At 30.5% G+C, this 20,122-nt stretch overlaps 1 non-coding gene across 1 annotated transcript; it reads right to left on the minus strand.

The window, feature by feature from the left end:
• Positions 1–12,370: 12,370 nt before the first annotated feature.
• LOC147825875 (U6 spliceosomal RNA) lies at positions 12,371–12,477 on the minus strand. The gene has a single exon (XR_015440160.1). It is a non-coding gene; the product is annotated as a U6 spliceosomal RNA (small nuclear RNA).
• Positions 12,478–20,122: the final 7,645 nt, after the last annotated feature.

Here is a 20,122-nt window from a genome sequence, read left to right on the forward strand (position 1 = left end):
ACTATTGCTCTTTTGTAGTTTTATTTTTTGTCTTTTGGTGTTATAATAAAATCTCCAGTTCCAGCTCTGACACATGTATGCAATTCTCCGATGTTTTTAATTTATTAATTCAGGAAAAAACTATGCCAATTAGAACAAACTGTTAATTATTCATCTTCTACTGTATATGCTTTGTTTCAACATCTGTATTTTTTTCCATTAAGGTATATTTTGGATTCAGTGCAATCTAAAAATATTGAGTCTAGTTTGGTTAGTTACTAAAATTTTGTACACATAAAAAAGTTCAAAACTCAAATAGTCTCCCTTATTCTATTTTTCTAAGGAATTTCAGTAATTTACTCTCCTCTTCCATGTAATGAACAACTTTCTGATTTCTAGCAAATTAGTTTAGCCTATTCACGTACATGAGAATCCTACACTATGTAGCTTTTTACATTCTTCTTCTTTTGCTTAACTCCATTTGAGAAACTCCATGTGTCAATAATTTGTTGTTTTATATTGTTGAATAGTTTTTTAGTACATGAATGCAACACAATTTTATTTACTATCTTGTGGCTGCTTCTAGGTCTCAAGTGTTACAGATACATATTCTACAGACAAACCTATACAAGGCATTTTACAGACATAGATTTAAATTTCTCAGAGAATGAAATTTCTGTGTTTGGTATGGAATGTGCAGATGTGTAGCTTTAATAGAAACCTTCAAATACTTCCTTAGAGTAGTTTTACTGGTTTACTTTCTGACTAGTAATATATGAGAGTACTGTTAAACATATATCTGTCAGCATTTTTAAATTTTCCAGTCTAATCTTTTAGAATAGAGTCAATCTAAGTGATATTTATAGAAATTTTGTAATTTAAATTTACATATTCTTCATGATTAATAATGAATTTCAGGTGCTTCTTTGTCAACTTTATGTCTCATCTTTCTATCGGATGGTTATCTTTCATTAGAGACTTGCAGGTGCATTTTCTATAAACAGAAGCATTGACAAATACAGTATTTTTTTCTCACAGTATGTGGCTTAGTTCACTTTATTGAGGCATTTTTTATCTTGAGCAGAAACTTTTCACTTTAGTGTACTCCAATAGATTTTTTTTTTTTATTGTAAGTATTTTCTGGACTCCAGAAGTCATCTGTACTTTCTGTTATATGGTAGCTATTTCTACTTTTAGATTTAGATGTGTGATGCATTTAAAATTAATTTCAATTTATAGAGTAAAATAGACAAAAAGGTTTATCCCCCCACAAGTATATCAAATTGATTCAAAACCTTTCATACAATAGATTTTTCCCCACTATTAAAATCCTTGTGAAATATGTTGAAAACAAATTGACTATATTTAGGATACGTATTATATTTTTTCAATTTATTCCATATATATCAATCAATTTCAGGATTCTCTATCAGGTACATTAATTTATTGATGTGTATTTAACATTATATCACATTTTGAATACTTCAACTTTATAGAAAATCTTGAAATCAGATGATGGAACCTACCACTTTTGTCTTCTTAATCCAACTTGTCTTGTTTTCTTTTAACTTTGCAGTTTTATACACATTTTAAATGAGTGCATTAGTATCTTCAAAAAAACCTGTGAGGACTGTGTTAAATCCATATTTTTTTCTAAGATGGGTATATTAAATACATTAAATCTTCTAGTCTATCAATGCCTTTTATCATTTCACTATTACATTCATTTTGATATTTTGAACATATTTTCTCAGCTATTTCAGAATTTTTGAAGTAAATTTAGATTCATCAGATTTTTCATGAGATTTACTCCAGGAATACCAAAACTTAGACAGTATTTTAAGTGGGTTTATACTGTTTATAGACTTTTAAAAATGTATAAATCATGTATATTAACATCATGTCCTTCAATTTTGCTATAAATTCTTGTTATATCTAGTATTTCCTTTTATATTACACAGGTCCTTTTATGCACTACATCAGGTCATCTGTGAGTAGTAGTAATTTTATTCAGTTCCCTCTTCTATTTATTGTTTTTCTTTCACTACAGTGGAAGTTGTTTGATTTTACATCTTTCTTTTTATCTATAAACATTTAGAACCACGTGTTCCTTTGAAATACTGCTTTAGTTGCAAATGACACATTTTGATATATTTCTATATTAATTCTCTTAACATATTTAAACTTTTTTTTTTTGGTACCAGGAATCTAACTCAGGACCTTGCATTTGCCAGCCAGATATGGCACCACTGAGCTACATCCCTGGGCCCTTAAATTATTTTTGTAGGTTTTATGTTTCTTTGACTCAGAGTTCATTAAAAGTATGTTTCTTAATTTCCTAATATTTTTGAATTCTGTATCTTATATCTTATTTAATATCCTGTTCAGAGACTATCCTCCATGTTTTAATCATTTGATATTTGCAGATGTTCATCATCCTCTATGTGGCTTATCTTGGCAAATGTTTCATAGGTATAGTATGTGATAAGGATGTTTTTTGCTTTTGTTGATTATCATGTACTACAAACATCTACCAAGTCAAGATATTTATAGTTTTTTAAAATTCTTTCTATATTCCTAAAAACTTTGTGTGTATATTTTTACTTTCATATCTTCAACCATGATTATAGGTTTATTTAATCTCCTTTCAGTTCTGGCATCTTCGCTTCAAGTATTTTGAAGGTTTGTTTTTAGTATACATAAACATGTAGAACTTTTATGCTTTTTCACAAATTGGATCTTTCATCATCAGAAGTGTCCATTTTTATCTTTTACTTAACAGTTATCCCTATTTCTATTGATACAGGCACACACATTTTTTATGATCTTGTGGGAAATAATTTAAAACTATTTTATTTTCAATATTTTTCCTTTTATATTTAAAGATTGTTTCTTCTACAAAGAATACAGATGCACCTTATTTTTCTGAGATGTATAGAGCCTCTTCCGGTGAAATGTAATGCTTAATACAATCTTACTTCATGCAATCATCAACATTGCTGTTTTTAATTTTATCTTCCACTTACTTATTTTCTATTTGATAAATTTCTCTGTTTTCATGGTAAACATTTATTTTCCACTATCTTTTGTTTAACATGAGTATGCTTTTCATTTAATCATTTGTAAAGATAGGGTCTAGATATTTTGTATTATTTTTAAAATTGTTCCAAAATTTATTATGTATCTTTAAGTCATTACTGTGTATCTACAATTAATATTATAATACATAATGTAATAAAAATATTGAAGTCTATGATTTTGTTAACTTCTTATCTGCCATAGTATATTCTTTCCTTTCAAAAATACTATGGAATTCTTCAATATGTTATTAATATATATGGTTTAAATAGCCAATATTTTTTAAATAAATAGATGTGAAAATCTTAAGTGGTAATTTTTTTCCTTCAAAAATTTTTTTCTATTTGTTAAGTTTCCTGCTACATTTTATGTATACAATATGATGACATTCATCATTGGAAGTTTGTACCTTTAGATGATATATTTTAGGGGTTTTTTCTCCATTCCCCCACCCTCCTTTCAACCCCTCCACCCCTACCTATTGACAAAGACTTTGTTTCTCTTTTTTCCCTTTCTCATATTTATTCCTTTCTCTTCCTTCTTTTCCCCTAACCCTCCCACTTTGCCTTCCCTTTTGTACCTTTTCTTCTTATTTCAGATTATCTATAATACCTTTTGATCCTTATTTACGAATTTGGTTTCTCACACCAGAGAAACTATTTGGTATTTACACATATGTGTCCTATTTATTTCACTTAAGAGTATGTCCTTAATGTGTATTCATTTAGCTATAAATGTCTTTAGTTTCTCATTCTTTTTGGCTGAGTAGTACTGGATTTTATTAAAAAGTACCCAGCATCTTATTTATCCAGTCTCCAGTTGATGGGCAATTGGGCTGTTTCCAAGTTCTGGCTATAATGAACTGTGGCACTGTAAACATGGGTGAACATATATCACTGTGGTATGATTCTTTTAATTCTTTTGGGAAGATATCCAGCAAGGGAATAGCTGGGTCAAATGGGACCTCTAATCTTAGTTCTTTGACATATCTCCATACTGATTTTCATAGTGGCTGCACCAGTCTACACTCCCACCAATAGTGGAGAAGAGTTCCTTTTTCCCCACAACCCCACTGGCATTTGTTATTGGTTGATTTCTTGATAGCTGTCATTCTTTCAGTGGTGAGATGGAATCTCAGCATTGTTTTCATTTGCATCTCTCAAATGACCAGTGATGTTGAACATTTTTTTATATGTTTATTTTCTCTTTCTACTTTTTTTTGTCTGAGAAGTGTCTGTTCATTTTGGGTGCCCATTTTTGGATTAGATCTGTAAATTTGGGAAGTCTGAATTTTTTTTTTTTATGTTCTTTGTATATTCTAGATAGTAGACCTTTGTCTGAGGAGCAGCTGATAAAATTTTTTCCCACAGTTTGGGTTGTCTCTTCATGCTCTTGTGGTTTCTCTTGCTCTGCAGAAGCTTTTTAATAGGATCAGATATGATCCCAGTTGTCAGTTCTTTGCGGTAGTTCACAAGTGACTGAGATTTTGTTCATGAAATCTTTTCCTAAACCAATGTCCTCAAGAGTTGTACTTAACCTCTATTCCAGTCAGTTTAGTTTCTTCTTTAATATTTAGATCTTTAATCTATTTTGATTTTAGTTTAGTACATGGTGAGAGATATAGGTCTAGTTTTAAACGTTGGCAGTTTTTCCAGCGCCATTTACTAAAGAGGCTATCTTTCCTCCAGTGAGGGTTTTTGGCTCCTTTGTCAGATATGAGGTGGCTGAGTATGTCTGAAGTCCTTTCTGCATCTTCTAATTGGTTCCACTGATCCTCGGGTCTGTTTCTTTCCAGTACCATGTTGTTTTTATCACAGTAGCTTTGTAGTATAGTTTCAAGTTGGGAATTGTGATACCCCCTATCTTATCTTTGTTGCCTAGAACTGTTTTTGCTATTATAGGTCTCTTGTTCCAAATGAATTTTTGCATTGTTTTCTCAAAGTCTGTTAGATATGCTGTTGGAATTTCATTTGGGTTTGTGCTGAATCTATACAGCAGTTTTGAAAGTATGGACATTTTTACTACACTTGTTCTTCCCACCCAGGAGCAATAAATGTCCTCCAATTTTGTGATATCTCTTTGATCTATTTTTTCAGAATGCCATAGTTTTTGGAATAGAGGTCTTTGTTTTCTTTCACTTGGTTGATTCTGAGGTATTTCATTTTTTTGGTTGGTATTGTGAAAGGAGTTGTTTCTCTAGTTCTTCTTCAGTGAGCCTGTTGTTTGTGTACATGAAGGCTATTGATTTTTTTGTGTTGACCTTGTATCCAGCTACTCTATTGAATTTGGTTATATATGCTAGAAGACTTTGGAGGAGTTCTTGTGGTCTTCTATATAGAGTATCATGACATCTGCAAATAATGACAGCTAAACTTCTTTGTTGCTGGTCTTTACTCCATTTATTTCTTTCTCTTGTCTACTTGCTGTGCATAACTATACTGAACAGGAGTGGTAATAGTGGACATCCTTATCTTGTTCCTGATTTTAATGTGAAGAATTTCAGTTTTTGACCATTTAGTATGATGCTGGCTGTTGGTTTTTCATAGATGGCTTTTATCAGGTTGAGATAAAGACCATCTATTCCAATTTGTTATAGGGTTTTTATCATGAATGTGTGTTGGATTTTGTCGAATGCTTTTTCTGCACCTATTGAGATGATCATATGGTTTTTTCCTTGGCTCTGTTAATACAGTGTATTACATTTATTGATTTGCCTATGTTGAACTATCCTTACAACCCTGGGATGAATCCCACTTGGTCAGGGTGTATGATCTTCTTGATGATCTTCTGCATTCTGTTTGCCAGTATCTTACTGAGGATTTTTGCCTCTATGTTATTTAGGGAGATTGGTCTATAGTTCTCTTTTTCGGTTGGTTCTTTCTCTGCTTTTGGAATTAAGGTGATGCTTCTAGGAATGAATTTGGGGGTATTGCTTCCCTTTCAATTTCACTGAAGAGTGTAAACAGTAGTGACAATAGTTCTTCTCTAAATGTATTGTAGAATTCATCAGTGAACCCATCAGGACCTGGGCTTTTATTTGTTGCCAAGTTTTTAATTATGTTTTCAATTTCATTGATTGATATTTGGTTGTTTACAATTTTTAGATCTTCTTTGTTCAACTTTGATAATTCATATGTATCTAGAAATCTATTTATTTCTTCCATGTTCTTTATCTTATTGGCATATAGCTTCTCAATGTAGGTATTGATGATCCTCTGGATTTCTGCTGGGTCTGTTGTAATTTCACCCTTTTCTTTCCTAATTTCATGGATTTGGGCCTTTTCTTTCCTTTTTTTTTGATACATTTGGCTGTTTGTCAATGTTGTTTCTTCTTTTGAAGAACCAACTCTGCTTCATTGATTTCTTTGTATCCTTCTGTTAATCTCCATTGTATTGCTTTCTGCTCTAATCTTTATAATTTCCTCCCTTGTATGAGCTTTGGGTTTGTCCTCCTCTTTTTTTTCTAGAAACTTGAGATTCACCATTTGGTTGTTTATTTGACCTCACTCTGCTTTTCTAATATGAGTATTTACTGCTATTTATTTCCCTCATAAGACTGCTTTCATTATGTCCCATAAATTCCTATATGTTTTATTGGGATTGTCATTTAATTGTAGAAACTGTCTGATTTCTTCTTTCATTTCCTCTGTGACTCATTGATTGTTCAGGAGCGTGTGTTCAATTTCCAGGTTTTTATGAAATATTTATGTTTTCTTTTGCTATTGATCTCCAATTTCATCACACTATGATCTAATGACATACAGGGGACTACTTCACTTCCTTTCCATTGACTTAAACATATTCTATGAATAAGTATATGGTTTATTTTGGAAAGCAACCAGTGTGCAGCTGAAAAGAATGTGTATTCTGTCTTTGTGGGCAGACACACTGTAAATATCTGTTAAATCCATTTGTTCAAGAGTTTTGTTGAGTTCTAGTATTTTGTTGTTGATTGTCTAGTTTATCTATGTATTTGTGACAATGGTATATTGAATTTCTCCACTACTATTGTATTTGCCTGGGTTGCTGTTGTCTGGATGGGTTTCTGGCTAGGGTCTGCCCACACTTACTGATGGTATCTTGGCAGGCCTCTGGCCTGGGCCTGTGCACCTGTGTAGCTGTTTTCCAGGTGGGCCTTTGGCTGGGGCCTATACACCCAAGAAGCTGGTGTCTGGGTGGGGCCCTGGCTGGGATCTGTGCACCCGCTGTGCTGTTGTCCAGGCAGCCTTCTTCCCGGGTTCTCCTTCCAATATTTATATATATTTTTTTGGTACCAGGGATCAAATTCGGGACCTTGTGCTTGCAAGGCAGGTGGCAGAACTACTGAGCTAAATGCCGGGGCCTCCTTTCAATATTTTTGATGGAATTCTTAAGGAGCTATTTTTCCATTGGTAGCTTATTATTCCCCAATGAACACACACACACACACAAACACACACACACACGTATACATATATTTCACTAGTTTTTTATTTTAATGTAAGATTGACGTTCTCTTATGACTTTCTGTAAGTCATACTAAAAACAGAAGTCCTCATTTATCCAATTTTTATCCTAATTACCTTGCATTAAATAAGCATATGTTAAATGTATATTAAACAAATTGTATAAGTTTTCTGACTGGTTTGACTTCCTTCCCCTCCTCCACAAAAAAGAAAAACAGTCTTCTGGAATTTTATTTATTTTTAATTCACATAATTTTCATTGCATTGATTTTGAGAAATTAATTGTATTAGTACAAAGAAACTAGGCTTTAGGTTATAAAATAAAAACAACAAACTTTCAACACATCAGATTTGCTGCTTAACCCAGCTAAAAACAATATTTTTTCCCAAACTACTGTCCACTTTGAATATCCATCTTCCTACCTCTCAGACATAAAAAATAGAAATGATTTTTGTATTTTTTTTCCTGGGTGGTCCATTGCTACTCTCTTCCATATATGCCTTTACATGGACCCAAATTCAGTCATATTCTACATTGGAAAAAGAGAGAGAAATAAAAATATGTTACATTATGAGCTCGCACTTTAAGCACATTTAGTATATGTAAAGTGGTCTCAGATTTCATAATTAGAGCAAGTTAGATATTCAAGCCTAATGCTTAATTGGCAGAGAAATATTATATTTCTTGAGAAAGGCAGCAAATAATTTTAATTCTGTCACTGAGTATCCTGCTGTAGACCAAGTTCAATCTCATAATTTGAAAGTATTTCATAGTAGTGTAGATAGAAGTGTTTGGGTTAGTACGCTGAGTATGGCAAAAACAAACTGAGTAGAAGTCAGTTGCCTGTCAAATTCCCACAATGTGTTTTTAGTCTCACAATTATTCTTTGTAATATTCCATTCTAATAGAAATTAAATTTCAGATATCAGTGAATATCACACTTATTTCTATGACATGATTTATCGAATCTTACTTGGAAATGTAATTTTTATTTCTTTTGAATCATATTTGAGGTAAAGATAACAAACCAGTTCCAACTTTAGAATTCTGTTTGTGCATTGTGGTTTCCATTTCTTATATAAATTGCTTAAATTCAGATATCAAGTAATCATTTGGGATTTTCATGTAATTTATACCCATTCTTTTACAAAAATTCCATGTAAAAACTCAGAATAATCAACTTCTTTGAAAAGTTCCGTTTAAGAGGTAATGAAAACACAAATATCTCTGAGTTTTCTAAAAATTAGTCAAACACATTCTTTTAAAAATATAATAATATATATCTTTTAAAAACCTTTGACCAAAAATTTGATCATTTAAGCAGTGCTGCCTTTCTTATATTTCAGTCTAGTTTTCCAGCAAATCATTTCCAATACTACTATCCTCCTTTGTCCATTCTAATTACCCAGAAAGCTAATATCCCTAGGTTGCCTTGCATTTGTTTTTCCAATTGTGTTTTGTTGTTGTTGTTTTGTTTTATTTTTCTTAGAGCCTCTACTGCTTCTTTCCTGCAAGAACATATTTTGATCACTTTTGTTTTCAAGAAAGTGTTGATTAAATTATATTCCCACTTCGCAAAATACCCTTTACTTCACCTTGAGAAAACATTTCCTATAGCAATATAGAAAAACTCACTATAATTTGTTCATTTTAATTACAAACGAATAAAGGTGGGATTATTATATTAACTCACTAAGTTATGTTAGCCTTTTTTAAAGGAAGTTTAAAACTGAGTCTCCCGAGGTTTTTCCTTGTTATAGTTCTAGGAAATGAGGTTAATCCAATAATGCTTAATTTAAGTCATGTGGGCTACAATGTGGGCCGACCCTGATCAGACTTTATCCACAAAAACAGATTTCCTTAAACCTCAATCAGAAAAGAAGCAATCTAGGGAGAACTTAAACCGTAAGAACTTTTAAATTCTTAACTGGAAGATATTAGCTAATCTGTTCAATTTCAGTAATACAGCTGCTTATCTGACTCACTTACTTTTTGTAGGTTTCAACAATGTTTTATTTGTTTCCTAAATCCTTATTAAACCTTTTAAAACACAGCCAGATTAATAAAATTCCTTAAGTAATATTTTTCTTCTTTTCTTATTAGTTGCTTGATAAATTCTTCCTATTTTGTTTTCTCTTTTGATTGATTTTGCAAATGTTACATTTCTGATAAGCATTGTCTAAATCACTTTGTCCTCTCAGTTGGCATTTTTTAAGTAATTAATAATAATTTTGTATTGCTTCCTTTAGAACTTAGCCTTATGAACATTTTAAATCTAATGATGTTATGATCACTCTATCTTAGATTCTCCCAATGTGAAGCTTGTTTAACATCCTTGGCACTTTTTCAGGGATGACTTCCAGCATTCACGGGAGTCATGTTGGCTTCTCAGCAAACTATAGAGTAAAGCAATCCTTCACACAGGCCCTGAGGAAGTGTGGAGCCCCTGCTTTCCCTAGTGCTGCCAAAGCTAGTTTCTGTAATAATATACCAGCAATGGAAATTTATATGCAAGCCCTATTTTTAGTGTGAATCTTGGAATGTAACCCAGTTATCTTGTTCTAAAATTTTGGGTGGAATTCCAATGAGGAAGTCAGTATTTTGCATCTGTCTCTCTATAACTATCTGTAGTTCTGGCTGGTTCTGTGTCTTTGATCTTCTTTTCATTCCTCTTCACTTTTCAGAATCAATAGTCCTGGGCTTGAAACTTCTTCTGATGTCCCTTGAAATACTAAATGGCCAAGGGCATGGATTTTCAAAAGTGGGTTTAAGGGAAATATATACACAGTAGCTATATTGACTTAATTTTTCTCTCTTCACAAATTACAGTAAAGAGATAGCCTCAGGAAAAATTGTATCTTGTACATGTAATTCTTCTAAAATAATATATCTTTATAAAGAAAAGTAATCAACACTTGAAAAGTAACAGGTATCCCCTGTCATAAATGATTAATAAGTCTTCAAATTTCCCAATAAAGAATGATGATAGTCTACATACAATAGCTTCTTGACTTTTCTCTCACATCTACTAATATTATAGTATAATATTTTGTATATTATATTATGATGTTATGATAATATTATTTTACAATTATTATCATTTAAAAACTGTCTTCACTATTATTTTGTAACCCAGTTAATTTGGATTCTCAGCTACAATCTTTTACATATCATAGAATCATCTTGATTAAATAACATTCATTAACAATGAAGGCACAAGAACTCTGGAAATAGAAAATTTTGCCCTTTTGGATATAAGAATCAGAAAGTTCTAGCTTTGTTACTTAAACAAATGAGAGCTAACTTTTATTAAGGAGAGAATAAAAAATTCTAATCAATATTCTAAACAAAAGTTTCAGAATATTATTAATTATTTAAAGCATAATTGCTGAATGAGGTCTCATTGAAACTCACTGGTAGTTTATATATGCTGGATCATTCATATGTGCTGACATATTCTAAGAATATATATATGTAAAAGTTGGTGCTAGATGATTAAAATACTTCAAAATTTTACTATGTTGATATAATAAAGTTGATTTCTATTCTTAAAGAAGTGTGCATGTTCACATCTAAGAAAGTTAGAATATGAAGGAATAGATTCCTATTACCTTCTAAAATAAACAGTACCCTAGAAAAACATATGAAACACTGCTTGCTTACATATTGGATACAAAGGAATTCAAGGCAATAATCTTTGAAAGTAGGAAAATCTGATAAGCAAAAATAAAACCCAGGGGAGGGGGAGGGAAAGCCCAGAGCTTCTTAGGTTACCCATCAAGTTGACATAGAGCTAAGAATTTGAGGAGATCAAGGTAATAGGTAGGGGCAAAGTATTAGAGAAGAACATGAAGCTTAGAGTGGCAGCCATAGAAATTTTAGAGCATTCTTTGAGTCATCCACCAAATACAGGTAAGTATGTACACATAGACAAATCATTGAAAGTAGAAAAGAAATGCCATTAATTGAGCAGGATTAATAATATAGGTAGCCCCCACATGACTGGATAGTGTTCACTTTTCTAAGAACTAAGGACACCTCTTAATAATAAGCTACTTCAAAACCTCAGAACTGTACTGCCTCAGTTGTAGAGTAAGAAGCTTTTGACTAAGACATTATACTAACCTCACATAAAATAACTTGAAATGATAAAATTTGAAATAAAACTTTGAAACAGTTTACGATTAACTGTTCCCCAAGGCAAAGCTTAAAACTATTGATAATAATAAAAAGACACGGATAAAAAATTAAATTCACAATGTCTGGCATCTAAGAAAAAAATCAGGCATGCATAGAAGCAGAAAAATACAACTAATGAGGAAGATAAAAATTAATAAAGCTAAACTGACATAGATGATAAAATTAATACATGAAAATATGAAAAGATCTATAACAGATATGTTATTTCAATAAACCAGAGAAAAGCATTAGTCAACTAAGGAGAGACGTGGCAAATAAGAAAAGAAAGCAATAGAAATTCTAGACATAAAGTTATAAAAGATATATAAAATGCAATGGATATGGTAAACAACATAAGAAACATTACATAGAAATTATAAAATTGAAGACATAATAATATTATATTTAGGATTTAAACTGAAAGAAGATGGAGAAAAACACCAAAGCATTAGAAAACTGTAAGATATCTCAAAACACTATAAAATATCTGTACCTTTCAGAGAAAGATAGGGGCAGTAAATATTACTGGAAGAAAGAATAACAACAATTTCTCACATTTGTTGGAAATATATATGAAAGAAATATGTAGGTTCAAGAAGGTCAATCAACCCAAGTGGAAGAAAGAAAAAAACACACACAAATGAACATCTTAATTAAATTAAGTGTATTTAAAAAGTAATTTTTAAAAAAAAATATGGAACGCTTCACGAATTTGTGTGTCATCCTTGCGCAGGGGCCATGCTAATCTTCTCCGTATCATTCCAATTTTAGTATATGCGCTGCTGAAGCAAGCACTTAAAAAGCAAATTTTAAAGAACTCAAGAGAAAACTTTTACGTTTTCCCAGAACAGAGACAAAAATAACAATTAATTTCTTTTTTGAAATAATGAAAACCAGGGAACAGCACAGGAGCATCATCAAAGTACTGAAATAATTATTTCAAAAAATGTATTGACTTAGAATTCTATTTTCAGTAACATTATTATTCAAAAGAAAAGGCAAAAGTGTGATAATTTGAGAAACAAGATTTCTGAGAAAGGTCACTCCTAGAAGACCAACAGCATGGCAGTCATTTAAGTAGAAAAATGCTACCTGATAACAACGTGGACTTAAAAAATAATAAAGAACACTGGAAATAGTAATATGGAATATTAAAATTGTAATAAATATGAATTTTTATTTCTAAAATTTAACTTTAAAGATAATTAACATTTTAAAGGAAATAATTTTCTGAAGAGTATATTTTTTTGAAAAATTAAATGAGTGAAAAAACATATTCTCTAGGAGAAAAATATGAATATATGATTTGAAAGTATTATTCATTATATACAATACTGTAATATCATTTGAGGCTGTTGAGATACTTTAATTATATACTTAATAAATTATAAAACAAACATTTAAAAAGGAAGTTCAGCTAGTAACTCAATGGAAGAGTCATAGAAAAACTTTATACTCAATCCAAAAAGTAATAGAAAAATATAAAGAGAACAAAAACCAGACAGGACAAATATGAATTAAGTAGAAAAATGGTTAACATAGCAATCACATGAAGTATATGTTGTTCATTTTAAATATAAAGATCCAAATAGCTTAAAGTTAATAGGATGAAAGAAGATTCTGTGCTAACTGTATTAAAAAGAAATATTGTATTAGCTCTTTTAGTTTTACATAATACTGCGGCAGTTTCTGAGCAAAGAACATTATCAGAAACAAAGAAGTACATTTCATAATATCATAAGGGTAATACTCCAGAAGACATAATAATAATCTTCAGTGTTAATTTTCCTAGTAGAAGAGTTTCCAAACTTGTAAGATCAAAGCATATAAAATCTAAAAAAGAAATAGTCAAATCCACATGTATAGGCATATTTCAACACAAGCACCTTTAATACTACTGTGTCTCTAAAGGAGATAAGAGTCAGAAACCAAATTAAAAGCTTAAACAACACTAAATAACAGCCTATTGACATTCATAGAATACTTAAAGAAACAATAGAAGAACACATATTTCTTTCAAGTGTACATGGAACATTTATTTACCAAGATAAACCACATTTTCCTCAAGTAAACAAGAATCAATTGGTTTAAAATTGTTTAAATCATAAAAAAAGATATCCTCTGATTACAATTATTTTAAACAACAAAGTAATTACTGAATTATATGTGAAAATTTGAAAATACTTGGAAACTAAAGAATACATTTCTAAGTGACTCAAAGCTCAAAGGCAAAACTTCAATTTGAATTAGAAAGTGCTTTCAACATAATAACAATACAAGTAATGATTAGAGAAAACATAGAGTATTTCATTTTATATTTTAAGAATTCTCAAGTCAGTACAATATTCTTATATACAAATTTGATAAGTTGTAGATGGATAGACAGATACATGTAATGTATAAAATCATTATATATTATAACATTATTTATAATGAGATTACCTCATTAACAAAAACTAATGAGTTAACAACACTAGGAATCTCAAAGGGATAAAGTTCCATTTTCATCAGGTGGATGAGGGATAAATACTGTGTTATCACAATGTAAATTAATCTTAGTCACCTGCCTGGCTGAGCTACTGTTTAATGTTGTTTTACGCAATAATATTATATTTTCTCTTTCAAAATGTGCTCTTTGGGAGAAAGCCTCTCTGTACTGTCTAGATTTAAAGAAATGGAAGTTACGATATATCTTCTCTAGGGTTAAATGTCTACATTATTTATGTCTCTGCTGCTCAGAAGATTGAAAGTTTCTCTTGTGGGTCTTCTAATTCAATAATTTATATCAATGTAGACTCATGGGTATATAGTTTATATTTTGGACTATAATCCAATACTGCTTTATTTTATTGATGAAATTGTTTCAACTGCAGTCCTTGGAAGCACTTTTGGTTGTCTTTTGTGTCCCTTTGACGTACCACCACCTTTCAGGGTTTATGTATTAAATGGATTGTTCTTTCTTTTAGCACTTCTTTAGTTTTAGACACCAAAACACATCAGATCATTTTATATTTTCCTCTCCCAATCATAAAATGATCATTTTCTCCAAGGAGTTCTGATCCACTTACTAAAGAATAATATTAGAAACCAAGATCTGTGCATTAGGTGTGTTTGTTACCAGTGGCTTTAGGGTCTTTCAGCTAATGGAGCAAGACATACCATATATGTGTATATATTAACCTACATTTTTATACACGAATACAATCATATATGTTTGTGTGCTTCTGCACACATATAAAAACACCTTATATACATAAACATGCATATTCATTATACACAAAGCTTGTGTTCACAATAATGTCTCTAACTCTGTTGCTACATGGATCATTTTAGCTTTAGCATTTGGTTATGTTTGCCCTTTACCTTTTACCCTTTATTTATTTAAAATTGAGAAACATGGCTCCCATCATCTAATATTCATTTAATTAAAAGTTTCATACCAGTATTCATGTATAGCTTCCTTGAAATTGTCAACCTTACTCCTATAGAAAGCAACACTATCAATTTCACCTAGTGCTTATATGAAGCTCCTTTTCCCTTTGGTCTAATCTACTTGACTCACTGTCAAAGTACTTAAGTCAACAGCTTTATCCCATTATCCTCTTTATTCAGGTTGTTTCATAAATTTGGAGCACAGTCAGTGGTGTCACATTCTACCCTCCATTCTGTGATCTCCCGAGGTCCCAAATAACGTCATTTTTAATTTACAAACATTAAGGTTGACATAAGTTATGGACTTGGCAAGTAAATGGTATTATGAATTTTTCATTACAGTATTATAAAAATTACACATTCTGCAGTCTAAAGTGTTTCAGTATATGTTCATTTATACTAACAGTTTATCTTAGTTCATTGAAAAGAAAGTTTATGTTTTTATGTTTCTTTTTTGTAAGCATCTTTTTGGTTACGTCCTGTATGTACTGAGTAACTACTTCGAAGATAACGATACACAGTGTAATAACTACTGTTATTCTCTTATGATTTGATTATGAATTTTTTATTTTTTCATAAAATAAAAATAATCAAAAAAGAATTTGAGAATCTCATCTTTCACCTATTTCTTCACTCCCACCACTCCCTGCAAATCACTAATCTGTGTTCCATTTTTATAGTTTGTCTTTTCTCCAATGTTATATAAATATAAATTTTCTAACTGGCTTATTTCCCTAGTGATATGCATTTAAGAGCACTTTATATTAAGCTATCACTTGATAGCTACAGTTTAATCATGGAATGAAAAAATCATAATATGGATATACCACAATTTGTTTATCCATTACCTATTGGTTGCTTCCACTATTGGATAATTACAACTAAGTCTGCTACACACATTCACATGTATGCATATTTATGCACTTAAATTTTCAAATCATTTGGGAAAATATTTAAAGTTGCTATTACTGGACTGTAATATATTATATGATGAACTGTCTCCCAAAGAAGTTATAGCATTTTCCTTTCCCATCAGTAATGAATGAGTTATTCTGCAACCTTGGAAACAATTGGTACTACCAAGTTTTATTGTTTTCTGATATTGTAATAAGTGTAACATATATTTTATTTTTTAAAATTTGAAATTCTCTAAGAAATTAAGTTTAATACTGTTCATGTGTTTATTTTTGATATGTATATTTATTTGATGAGGTAACTATTAATAACTTTGACTCATTTTTAGTAGGTGTTTTTAATGCTGATGTTTAAGAATTCTTTGTGTATTTTAGAAATGAGCCCCTTATTGGGCATATAATTTTCAAATATTTTGTAAGGCTCATAGTTTAATCTTTTGATTCCTTAATAGTGTCTATCATAGAGCAGAAGTCTTTAGATTTAATAAAGTTCAAATCATCATTTTATTCTTTCATCCAGTCTATGTTTTTTATCAAAAATTTCATTGCAAAATCCTGAGAAGCTTTATCATTTTGTATTTTACATTGGATTATGTTATCCATTTTGAGTCAATTCTTATGAAAGATGTAGGTTCTTTGTCTATGTTCACTTTTTTTCATATCTATTTTCAATCTTTCCAGTACCTTTTGGTAAAAACACTTTCTCTTCTGCTGCTCTGTCAAAGATCCACTGCCTAAAAAAGACACATAACAAAACTTTCCTTATTAGAGTTTTTCATCCCTTGTCACTGCATTTAAAAATAGTAATAGCTAGGTAAAAAGCTATATATAATCATTAATATGCACAGACTCTCTGGACTCTAAAATTATATGGGTAATGAGGGTTGCCTTAAAATTTAGGAAATAAGAGCATTTGGCTAATATATTTTTTTCACTGACTCCCTATTATCAAAATTGAAACTTTTGATTCTTTCAAGTAAAAGTTATATCAATGTGTTACTCTAGCTGCATATTTTTTCCAGCACATAATATGTACAAAAGTTTCAACAGGTTCTAGATATTGCTTGTATACAATTAGTTGATATCTATAAAGTGTGGCTGTCTCTTTGTGTATTGTTATATTTATATAAAAAGAAATATAGATATCCAGTACTAGGTAGGAAATCATAGTAGGTGTAAATGATTTTTATAAACAACAAAATATTATTATTTATTGAAATTTATAAGGACTATATGAAATTACTTTCTAAAGCAATCTCAAATACATAAACTAAAGTAAGGATTGCTCTACTCTTTCCTCATTATAATTGGTTCAAACAACCTACAACAACAATAACATGATCCATTTAGTGAACACAGATAGAAAGTGATATTGACTGTTTTTCCAATAGGAATCGATGGAACAATAGCTGTTTCAGAGTTACTTGGCAATTAAATAATATAAATGCTAAAGATAAACTGCTTGGAAGCCAAAACTGTCATTTTAAGACATGTGAATTGAGGAAAGATGTTTTAAAAATTATAAATATGATGTAAAAATTTCACATTCACCTAAAAAATGAAGCTGAAATAGGATGTAAAGAACTTTATCAGATTTGACATTCATTTCTGATAGTCAACATTTTGGAAACATTTTCCAAGCTACTTTTGAATAAGCATTTAGTATAAATAAAACTTGTATATATAAAATATACAACTACATGTTATATATATATGTTGTAATATGTAGTTTATATATGTTATAATTATATATATGTATACTGTAAATGAAAACCAAAATTTCAAATACTCCATAATACACATTTTTTCCAGGTAAAGAAACAGCATGTTCACCCTCTTAGTGTTAATGTATTTATTAATCAAGTACTGCATTCATTTCTCAAGCTATAAAAAGGATTTAGATCTGATTTCTAACACTTCTAAATTAGAAATTTCCTCTTCATGCATCTATTTAAATTATTTTTTCTCCAATGTGAACTCTTCAGCTTTCTCCCTTCCTTAAAAATTTTCAGTGTCTACTTCATGCTAACATGGAGCATGATCTAATATAACCCAAAGGGCCTTCATTGAAGACTAAACTCTGCTCACTTCAATTACAATTGCATGTACTCTAGAGTATACCATAAATTATTTACTTCTCTGGATATGTGACACACTCTCAAAATCAAGGGTTCTTGATTACACACTCAAAAATGTAACATTATATTTCAAACAACACTAATCACAGAAGTGATTAAGTATAGTCTAATAATGCCTAAAGTATTTGATAAAAATTTTCTACTGTTATTACCTACTGTTTTGTCATCTTACAGATATGAGATGTCTCACTGACCTATTTAAAATTCTTGAAATAAAATTTGTCTTACTAACATATGTTACATTATCAAGAGGAGAGTCAATGATTCTTATAGATTCACAGCTCTTATTGCTAGAAAAATTTATCTTTCTCTTTAGTGAAACAAAATATAGATACACAGCAGCCTCATGACACATTCATAACAACTATTCTAGACAAATTGGACTGCTCACATTTGCTTAAAAATACAGGATGTCCTTTCTCTGCCCTAAATATTCCTTGAACCATTTTCAGTCATTTATACCTCATCCAATTAACACAGATTTGTGCTTTGAGTGACTGGATGATGGATGAATGACTGATGATAATCTTTTAAGTGGAAATTATTTTTTGGAGAATTTGGAAAAGAAAATTTGAATCATTGAAATAGGAAGGAGACCAGAACAGTTATCCTGAAAGCTAAGAAGTAGATAATTTAAAATAGACATTGGGTGACTGTGTCACTGCATTATCAGATTGAATAATATAATATTGTGTAGAATACTTATGGTTTTTTCATAAAAAGTTATTAGTCCTGCCAGAAGAAAAGTTTTTGTTGAGTTGGGAAAGTAAAATGAAGTTACAAGAGGTTCAAAATGAGTGGGCTTCCTTGCCAAACAATTCTCCATCATTGTGGTTCACAATACTGAATTCCATTGGGAATATTTAGAATTGTCTTAATTGATCCACTCTAGAGTTAAACTCTCTTACTAGTGTTTTTAAATTAAGAATTCATTTTGATTTTTTAAAAATTCTGTCAAACATCATCCATTCTTTCTACACATTATATTTCCTTGTACTACCAATGATTTTGTGGAGCATAATGATTAAATAATAGGATTTAGTAAAAGTTTTGAAAGATAGCATATTTTTTCAAATTGTCTTTTTAAATCCCACCATAAAATATTTCAAATCTGAGTTTATTAAGTGATAACCTAAATTCCAAATCTTTTTTCCACTTTTCTGTTAATTTTTATGCTCTAGCATCACCCATATTGCTTTGATCTTTCTTTTTGGCTAAACCTCCACATTAACTTTGACATTTTCTCAAGGCTCAGTCTTGGGCTCCCCACTATATTCTCTGGGAGCTTCTTTCATGTTCAAATTATTTCCAAGACAAGAGCAAAGATTCATTCTTTTTCTCAAAGATTAAAGACAATGAATTACCTACTAACAGATATTTTTGGGATTAAAAATACAGTTGCATCATTTGAGGGGTAACCTTTTAAGTGAGTAAAATAGATTGCAGATAAAAAATATCTGCAATAAAATATACCCTGAAATCCCTTAGATAGAACATGAAATATGGACACTCATTTGCATAGTTGCATAGGCAACTTTGTTAAGGGGATGTTTTGTAAAACCTATCAAGTGTGATGTTTGTGATCTTGAGGAAATAAGAAAATACCCTATTCCTCAGTTTTTCCATATACATAATAGTAATAGTAATCTCTGTCCTTAAAACTGTTATGGATATGAATGAGTTAAAGTGTATTAATACAGAGTAATGGTTGGAACATAGCTTCATCTTTAATCTATTATTTAAAAATATATGATGAAGAGAATTTAATATAAAAACAATTTTGCACAGTATTTTTATCACATGTAAATGAGATGATAAATGCAGCATATTGAAAGTTTTATACTTAATGCAAACATAATGTGTTATCACAATAGTGCTTCCTTCATATGTTTAATATATTCTTTTTTGTAAGAGGGATTCTCCAGATTAAGAATTGAAATTGATCACCTTAGAAAT

The sequence above is a fragment of the Heterocephalus glaber genome, unplaced genomic scaffold (genome assembly GCF_053883595.1).
Source record: "Heterocephalus glaber isolate CG9 unplaced genomic scaffold, H.glaber_assembly_v1.0 deba00001481, whole genome shotgun sequence".
Lineage (NCBI taxonomy): Eukaryota > Metazoa > Chordata > Mammalia > Rodentia > Bathyergidae > Heterocephalus > Heterocephalus glaber.